Source organism: Serinus canaria, chromosome 1 (assembly GCF_022539315.1).
Source record: "Serinus canaria isolate serCan28SL12 chromosome 1, serCan2020, whole genome shotgun sequence".
In the NCBI taxonomy this organism is placed as follows: Eukaryota; Metazoa; Chordata; class Aves; order Passeriformes; family Fringillidae; genus Serinus; species Serinus canaria.
In genome coordinates this window covers 5,172,350-5,182,212 of record NC_066313.1, presented here as the reverse complement: position 1 = coordinate 5,182,212, position 9,863 = coordinate 5,172,350, and positions in this window count along the sequence as shown.

The following is a 9,863-nucleotide window of genomic DNA, read 5'->3' as shown; positions in this document are numbered from 1 at the left end:
TAAGAGACAAGGCCTTGAGAGAATACACTGCTAACCATCTCTGCAGCGATCCTTTGGGTACTCAAATCTCTCAAGATGTATTTACCCAGCCCAAAGAAATTCCTTTTCTTCCCTCAGTTATATCCTTCCTCTGAAATTTATCCTTTGCTCTCCCACTTTTCTACTTTCACAGGCTCCCTCCTTCTGGCCTTGGCTCCCCCTGTTCACTCAAAGGAAGTGCCCTTCTTCACTTTCTCCACACAATCTCCCATCCCATGGGACTCTGCAGGCTGGGAAGCTGGAGACCAGTAAAGTACTGGGTCCCAGCAAGGAGACTGAGAGGGGACATAAAGAATGAATCCAGAATTCAATAAGGACACTGCTACAAGGGCCTTTAACTGCATTAGAAACTACAGGCACCCTTTAAAATTAAGGAGCTGTGGTTTGGGGGCTTTCAGCTCAGGGGTGACGATGCCATCTGAGCAGCCACAGTTCCACAGTGCAGCAAGAAGGCAGGATTGGTCCTGCAGACCCTGTTTTTTAACTGGCACATGTACAGCCCTGAGCATGCCTGTCCCTTAGGGTGCCACCTTGCTGCGAGAGACAGGCAATGGGGAAGTCAGGAGCACTCCCCGTGGAACACTTGGCTACTGAGTGACATTAATGTTTAGTAAAGCCACTCAAGCATGAACACAGACCTTGTTTAATAAACTGTTAGTGGTTTAAAACAAGAAATAGCCCAAACTTTAAAAGCTCTGAGCTACAGTCTCTGCTGGAGGGCAAGGCAGAGCTGAACAAAAGAGGACAAGGATCTCCTCTGTGCTGTCTCAGACCTCTGTAATCCAGCTATGTTCACGGGTGGGGTTTTGGTGATCTTTGAGACTAGGGGAGTACAACCATCCCAGTTCTCTCTCATCCTAGAGATTGAATGTATCAAAGCAAATAATTTCCCTCTGCCACACATTTCTTAATGCCTCCATGGTTCTGTCTTCTAGGTATAACAAGTAGGGGATATTTGATGGATGGATGTTTGCACTAGCTGACAGACCATAAAGTTGTGATTCTTGGAACCCGCTGTCAAGGCTGGCCAGGCTGTCACACCATGATAGGAGCACATTTACTACAGGCTGACCTGTCCCTTCAGACAGACTTAGTATATATTGCTTTGTACCAGATGGATGGATTGACAATCCTATAGTAGCAAATTGAATCAACATTACATATTAAATTCAGTCCTTGGATAGGTAGTCAATCTTTAAATGGCAGCATTACAAAGACAATGCTCTGAGAGGGAGAAAAGAGGAAACATGAGAGCTTTTCATTCTGTTCTTGCCCCTCTTTTCTCCAATTCTACCTGCTGGGACTGCTCAGACTCTCAGAACTGTGAATTCTCCAGCAACAGCTGGAACCAACATTTGACAGAAACGCCAACCCCAGTTATCTCCTTGGTCAGCACACCTCAAACCACTTCCTCCTCTAACTGATTTCTGAAGGAGCCAGAAGTCAGTTCTGATCTACAGTCTTGTGCTGATCAGCTGCTGAGCCTGAGATAGGAAGACAGAGAAACGTGTTTCAACTAGCCTTTAAAGCAGAAATACTTAATCCTATAAAAGGAAAACCTATATTTAAAAATACATAGAATGCCAAAACTAATAAAGTATTGAACTGAGACAAGGTCATGCCTCTGAGTTCTTCTCCACGAACAGCACAGTGGGACAGCAGAGCAGGCTAAGAGAAATTTGAGGGAGAAATTGAAGGAGAGGTTTAAAAGTAATGGCTGATCTAGAGGACATGGGTCAAGCAAGTTGTTTCCTCTCCCAGAATATGTGGGCAAGACAATATTCAAGCAAATTCAGTGCTGATAAAGTTTCAGACTGTTAGAAGGGAATAGGTAAGAAGTTGACAGCCTGCACAATCCCCCTTCAAACACTTTTCCATGACACATCACTGAGGCCAAGGAATTAGGAAGACCCAAACCCCAAAGAACAAAAGCACTGTGTGTTCACAGGAATGAGCCCATACTTGACTGGACTGCAAATGGCCGAAGTACAGAGAAGGCAGAAATTCAGAACTAAAAAAGGCAGCAAAGCATAGCAGAGAGCCTGACACACAGCAATGGCAGGTACTCCAGAGCAGCTTCCCTGCTGGCATTGCTGCCTCCTGGGAAGCCCAGGACTAACACAGGCATAAGGAGAACTGCTGCTCCCAGGGGAGCTCCCTCGGGATGCTCTCAGCCACCATGCCAGAAGGCTCTGAGTGCCCCTGAGGGAATCCAGCACCTCCTCCCAGCAGGGGTGACAGGAGGGGATCCTGTAGAGGGCTGATGGCAGGTTCTGCACACATTTGTGAATAAAGAACATTTCAGTGATTCAGGTTAGCGGGGCACCAGAGGTATGGATAGACTGAGAATGAGGATGGAGAGTGGCAGCTCTATAAGATACACTTTGCAGGGGGGAAAAACTGTGACTTTGAAGTGCAAAATTAATAGCTTTGCTTTTGCCTGAAGTGTTCATTGCTTATATGGTCTAGATGATTAAAGATCTTTCTGGGGAGCTCGGGAATTCTAATACCATACATATATAACTTTGTCATGAAAATCTGATGACAGAAAAAGAAGGAGGATCAAATGAGCTTGTAAGACTCAGTGCAGCCAAATAATGCAGAAATGCTTCATTTTTCCTCCAGTGAACATTGGTTCACATTTTTAAAAATGAATTTGCTGAGGCCACATTCACATACCAACACTGGTTTCCCACAGACCTTTGAGCAATTGAGTTTGACGGGCAACAGAGTTCTCAGAAAGTAAATGTCAGTCAAGGAAACCAAATTTTAAACTCATATGGGCCAATGTCCACCCCAGAGGCAGCTCTGTGATCCTCCAGCCCTCAGGAAGCACCAACAATATTGTGTAACCAATCTAGTGCTGTGTAGCCAATCACAAACCAAACAACACACTTCCACTAAAGACTTTATGCAATACTCACCAAAAGACATTTTAAGGACAATTAAATGCATTTAGATTAGTAATAGCAAACACATAAGAGAACCAACCATAATGCATTGCCTGGTGGAAATGGTGCTTACAATACCAAGCCAAGGGTTCAAAATATGTTTGGACAATGTGATTCTTGGGGTGTTTGGACAATTATGTGATTCTTCTCCTGTGCAGGGCCAGGAATTGGATTTGATGAGCCTGATAGGTTCCCTCCAACCCAATATATTCTATGATTCTGTGATTCTGTGAACACACTGCAGCACCAGCATAAAACCTCCTCCCCTGTCCTCTAACACGCCAGGCTTCACAGCCAACCCATTAACACAAACCCACTGGTCTCTCGGGGAATAAAAGCAATCATTCCACATACATTGGAAGTAAGTATTCCCCCAGAGCAAGTCAGAGAGCAAAATGCAGAAAAGCTGCAATATTTACATACTCCTTTTAAATTATTCTCTGACTGAGGCCTGTAGGACTGCTACATTAAGCCACTCTCCTCCCTCGAGGTGGCTACATTTTATTAGAAGATTAGGCAGTTTTTTCTCTTTTCATTTCTGTATTACAAACTCCGTTTGGCTGCCACATGACAGACCAGAAAAACCCCGCTGCAGCATTTGCAGGAGCAAGACCAAGTCTACTGCAGACCCCTGCTATTTTTTGAGAGGACATCTCCACCTCTTGGGGCTGGATCACAGCAGGGAGCTGCTCAGGGATTATTCAGAATTGTGGTTTGTGACTCACTATTCATATGCAAGAGCTCCTCTTTATGCTAAAGTTGTTTTAGACAGGAAGGGGTAAAGCAGATGGGGCCAAGCTAGGGGTCAAAATGAACTGGGAGGGACCCATGAGAGAGTTAAATTTCATGCTCTTATTGGACATGAACATAATCTTAGGAAGGCATGTCAGTGATGGTCAGCCATATGACAATATAAAGAATGCAAAAGACACGTTGTAAGATTTTCCTAGAAACTGGATATGGGTGTGTGGCCATAACATTTTTATCAACAGCCCCAGCAAAACCCAACACTCTCATATCCAGCTGCAAGCAGGGTTTCACTGGAAATCATGTTAACCACCAGCTCCTACCCTTAAAAGGAATCAGATTAGCAGCAAGAGACAAGCCTGAGGTCAGAAATTTGCTGCTATTTTTTGGGTTTTGGAGTAAATGCCGTGCCAGCTCTTCGGCCTGGGAACAAGGTTTGAAGTTGAAAAGTGCTTCTGACAAAACCAGTTTGATTATGTGCCAGGCTACAGGCAAGGCTTTTCAGAAACAAGTGTCCAAAATTAGACATTGCAAAATCATGCAGTCCAGTGAAACCATGTTTTCTTTCCCACCTTGCTTTTCTTCCACTTCAGCCCAGATTCAAGAAAGCACTTAGGTACACATACATAGCAGAAATTACTACCGTCTTTGCTCCATATTCACAGAAAAATGCACTTTTTTCCAATTCACATTAGTTTTTCACACTCAGTAAATTTTTTTTTCAACCCTTGCAGATGATAAGAACTCTTTTCTCACCTGTTTTTGGATTATTTTTTCCCTCTGTGGCCTTGTATTTTCTTAGGATATAACTACACTTTGCTCTCCCTATTTCTAGCTTCACAAGATTAATCTCTGACATTTCCAGAGAAATGCCAAATCTGAGGACTTTCTGAAAAGTTCATTAAAGTACTCAGTCCTAAATCAACAACAAAGACATTCATTAAATGAAAGAGAACTTGGAATATCCTCACTGATTCCTGATGAATATCTCTGACCACTCAAGCACATCACAGTGAGGTACCTGAGAGCTCCAGATCATCAAAGGAAAAAACATGAGATACTTTATCCCTTTTCCAGCCCTAGTGCACACGTGGCACCCTCCAAAGCACTCCTCCCCCAAATCAGGGCTGCCATCACACTAGGTGCATTTCTAAGCAAGCAGCGAGGCTGCAGAGCACATCCACCTCACAGCACCCCACATCCACAGCACCTCAGACACACAGACACAGACAGGCCTGGCCGCTCTGTACTGCCATGCAGTGTCACCTCCCATGTCACCCCTAGGGTCTCTGCACCACAGACTGGCCTAGAGTGGGAGTCTATAGCTTGCCCTGTTTCACTTTCCAAGATGAAGGTGAGAAGAATTTCAATCCTGATATCTTGCAAAAAGGAACAACATTTCTGACAGCTGACTGCTCTTCTAACAGAAGCACTCTTACAATGAGAAGTAATATTTTAATTAACAATTGGAAAGCACAGTCTAGGGATGAGGTAATTTCTAATTATGGTGATGGGATTTAAAAAAGTGTGCAGTGGTACCAAGAAGTTACTGACCCTGCTGTAAATTATTGGGTAAGGTCCTCTCCCCTACACTAAGCAAACAGCCAGAGCACTCACCCCAGCATTAAAACCTACAAATCTGTGAAAAATTCACTGTGGTTGATAACACTGCAGCTCGTAATGACTATTTTTTGTCCACAGTGCTGCTGTTTGTTTCAAACCATTTAGCAATATTCATTAGCTCCCCACTTCAAATTAGGGTAATTGAGAGTAAGAGAACATGCAATCAAGTTTTTTACTGAGGGAGACATTCCCCTTTCCCTTCTCTGACTCAGGTGTTGACTCTGTTGACTTGCAGTCAGGTTTTACCAGGAATCTTTCTTCAAAAATGCCAAATGTATCATGAAAAATGTTGTGCTGCCTCTTTCTTAAAATCTCACCATCACTGGAGATTTTAAAACATTTGTTTCTCCTCCCATTTATTATATTATTTTACAAAAGAAGGATATTAAACTCCAAGACCAAGACCATTGTGCCTCTGACCCTATTTTATGGCTGAAACCACAGACCCTGAAGCCAAAGAAAAACTCATGTGTGTCAACAATCCTTAAAATTAATAGTAAAACATAGTCTTACGGCAAAAACTATGTCAGCCATACCATTGTCTGGGATACTTCAAATTCTTCCTCTCCAGGAATCTCAGTCACCCACATTAAATGACTCCAAACTGAGACGTGAGAAGTGGCAGCAGCATAAATACCCACAGAGCACTGGCTGGTACAGCTGACAGACAGATGGGATCAGAACAGCAGCAAAAGATAACACTGAGCCTGGACAAGCAGCTTAGGCACCAGCCTGGAAATTTGGAGAGTGCCCTCAGGTCCTACTCCAAGAAGTTTTATGTCTGACAACAGGCCAGTCATCTTTGGCTTTGCCTGCCTGAAATTCCCATCTGAAGAAATATAGTGGACCCTGCCTCCCACTAAGGAGGTGGTGAGAGCCTACAGGAATGCCATGACCTGAGATAGGGAGTAAATGTACAGGGGAACCAGAATAAAAACCTTAGTGTCTTCAGAAAAATCAGATGCTGGGGAAGACAAATCAGGATAAGAGTTTAAACTCTGTGTCTTCAGCAACACTGTGTATGTACTCATGCAACATGCACAAAAGCAACCCAACTATTTCCATTTTGTAATAGCAGTGTTTTCATAACCATAAGGGTCTGGAGCTCTCAGAAAAGACCTGAAGGAAAGGTTGTATCTGTCACTCAACTACTAATATAGTGTGAAAAAACAGCTGAAGTCTTGCATATACAAAGCCTTCTGCATGTACTTTTGCTACCTCACAGCCTTCCTGTGGAGACAGGGAATAAGTGTTATTCCCATCTGCCAAAAGATAATCTGAGTTTGAACGCCCTGTTGAATGCTGCATGAGAAATTACCCTGACTTTGATTTAGCTCAAGTTCCCAGTGCTCCCTCCACGCTCCTCACTGTGTGCCAGGACCCAGTTTCAAGTTCATTACCTTCGTGCTTTGAATTACTGCCTACTGCCTGCATACAAATGTACTGTTTGCAGCCAACATTCCAACAGCTTTCCAAACCTGGGAAAACCCTCAGAAGAGATGCAGTTCACTCCTTCTAGCACTGTTGCATGAGTCAGATTCCTGTGTGCTGTTGCCTGTTCTGCCATGGATTCTCAGCAGCACCAGGGCACTCCATTAAATCTTCTCCCAATACCATCTCTTCTGGGTGGGCACCAGGAATCATCAGGATGTGTGTAGGACTTCACCAGGGAATGGTGCAGATTAACAACTGCAACCTGCTTTGCACTGCATGGATGGGAGACACTTCCAAACTACAGACCATAAAATTAACAAGGGATAACTATGTATTTCTTTAAATTATCAACTGTTGCTTTGTACTGGATTTCTCTTGCTGATTGCACAAAATAGCAAAATGCATGTCCTTTGTTTATGAATGTAAAAAAAACCATAGTATGTCTCATGTCTCTGCTAATTCTTGATAAGAGGAGCATTCACCCTGTGATTCTGCAACTGGTGTCACCCAAGATGTGGAGATGGCCCAAGCTCTGCCATAATTCAGTTGGTTTTACGCTTCCTCCGAGCTGGTGGTGGGGAGCTAACTGCTGTTGGCTCCCTGACATTTTACCATCCAGTGCCTGTATCAGCCTGATATGCAAAACAGCTTCTCCATTTGGCCATATGAAACACGTTAAAGAGACCTGCCACACATTTGCAATTAGGTGCTGAAAAATAAAGTGATAAGACTCAAAGCTCTTGTTTAAATCAACAAGTCTGATTTCCACAAACCTGTAGGGAAAAATGTAGTTTTTAAAAAGTTCCTTGATTTTTGGAATTTTATTTTATTTTTTCCAGGGTACGAGAGCTGCAGGACCAAGAATAGATGCAGAGATTTGGCATGGGAATTCTGACAACCATCAATGTGAGCAATGACGCCAGGCACCATTCACAATCCACAGCATCTTTCAAACCTGTTGGGGGTTTTTAAAAAGGGCTAAAAATAAATGCAGAAATGCAGCAATATATATTTACACACACACATACTATTGTTCAAAAAAAAGAACAGGTGGTGCTGCCAGCAGTGTAAACACAGATGACTCTTGAAAACAGCTAACAAACCCAGCTGAGCAGCCTTTCCTAGCCATGCAAGCAACACTTTGAGAACTTTCCAAGTTCTCCCAGCCAGAATCATCTGGGATCCAGACTCTCATCATGACAAGGCCTGGGTACTCCCAAGCGTCTTGATTTCCTCCACCCAATATATTCACACAATCCCACCCTCCTGACCTCCTGTGGATTATTGCCCTTCTGAAAATAACACGCATGGAACAGCTGGTGGGGCCAGAAATGTCTTAAATGTAAATAGCACAAGTCCCTGTTTTCTAGCTCCCCACCACTTGATCTGACCCCATCCTCATTTAATGAAGAGGAGAATTCCCTGAAGGGGAAAAAGGATCAGGGCACTATGGACAGCACAGAAGGATTCAAACAGCAAACGTGAGTGGCTGCATGTTGAAACCCATCAAGTCCACTGCCTGCAGGGAAAGCGAAGAAAACATGAGGCAGTCCCGCAATCTCAAAATATATCCTAAACCTGCAGGGAAAAAACAAAACAAAACAAAACAAAAAAAACAAAAACAAAAAAAACCGACCCAAAACCACCAACATTTCAACCCAGATTTCGGTTATGTCTCCTCTGCCCACCACAGGAAGAGGACTGATGTCACAGGCTGAATCACACACATAAATCCTCCTGCATGGTCACTTCTCTCTGAGTATGAAAGCATGACAAAACAACTTTGCTAGGAGTCCGTAAGGCTCAACATCATCTCTTTGCAGCCCTTCTCTCCTGCCTGTTTTGAAAAAAAGCAAATGTAATTTATACTTGCACCATCTCCTTTTTAATTTCACCTCATCCCAAAACATTTGGTCTAATAGAAATACTATTAGTTTCATATATATCCACAAAAAGTAAATGAGGTGATAAAGCTTACAAGTGCCAAATGGTTAAGTGCTGCCACAGGGGAGCACATCTGCCACAGCACTGGAGCACTGAGTAACAGGATGCAGCATCTCGGGCACAGTGACAGACTGGCAGCACTCCCACCACATCTGGACTGCACAGGCACGAAGAGTCCACCTGACATGGCTGGGAACAGCTTATCCAGCTTGCTTCTGGAGGCTCCTACTTCCCTCAGCCTTCCTGTGCAAGGGAAAAACACTCTTTCAAAGCTGAAGAGAAAACCAGCCTGCTGTTCTCCCAGAGCGGCGCATAATTGAGTCGGCATGATGCCGCAGACTACCAAATGCAGCAGATGGCTGCAGGCATCATCCAGTTTAGGATGACAAAGTTGGAACAAAAGAAAAGCAGAAGGCAGGGAATGCATCTTCTGCTCTGGGTTACTGGGCAGGGGCTGAACCTTGGCACAGTCAGGCCGTTGCCAGCACACAGCCAGCTTCCAGCTCTCCCACTGCCACACAGACAATGACCAAGTGCCCAAGACAAAGAAAAGTGAGGAAAAGATACATCTTCCCAGGTAAAAGAGGCAGGAACATACCAACTGTCTGTTGACCTGTTTTGAAAGTACATAAAAGAAAATCTCCAAAAATCCCCTCACAATGGCAGCCCTAAATATGACAAGTCTGACTTCCAGGACTCTCCAACAAAACCTGCAGGAATTCAGAAATTAAATTATGACCTCTGTGTATTGACACACATCATTTCACTGCTGGAAGGTAAAGCACTGATGTGAAAGCATGCAGAAAATGAGACAAGATGCGTCAGATCTCTACAGTGTACCATGAATGGTGCCTTGCAGGGAGGGCTCATTCTGTGGTGGCATTTAGGGGTTTATTTTTGCCAAATCCACCCCAAAGGATCACAGACTTTAGGAGTGGAAACATTCCTTCCATTTCCCCAGGCGCCTTGCTCACAAAGCAGCTGGCTACAAGGTTCACCACAACAGACAGACTGGAGGAGACAAGAGTGATACAGCTCCACAGGAAGCTGCACAGCACACTCAAACAATTTATTTATAAAGTTCAGCCTTTTGTGAAGGCAATACAGCTTCCATGCCCAGACTAA